Below are 265 nucleotides of genomic sequence, written 5' to 3'. Positions count from 1 at the left end.
AAACTGTCAGAATCACACAGTACGCCGTCTGGTGCTTCATACGAGGCCTCAGAGGGTAGAGGATCGCCATGTACCTGCAGACAGAGAGAGAACAATGTGCCAAAGGTGGGTCACATTTATCTTTGGTGCCATTATTCCAAAAACCCCAATAGGCAGAAAAAATTCTTCCATTATCCCAAATGTTTCCAACAATGTTCAAACTCAGAGAAATCTGTCATTTTATTCAGGTAACGCTGCGTTTCACCGGTCGCCTGTCGATGGCGTC

Source organism: Morone saxatilis, unplaced genomic scaffold (assembly GCF_004916995.1).
Source record: "Morone saxatilis isolate NCDOM2014 unplaced genomic scaffold, NCSU_SB_2.0 Contig17, whole genome shotgun sequence".
NCBI classification, from domain to species: Eukaryota; Metazoa; Chordata; class Actinopteri; family Moronidae; genus Morone; species Morone saxatilis.
The sequence above is the reverse complement of the archived record's forward strand: the minus strand, read 5'-3'. Positions refer to the sequence as shown.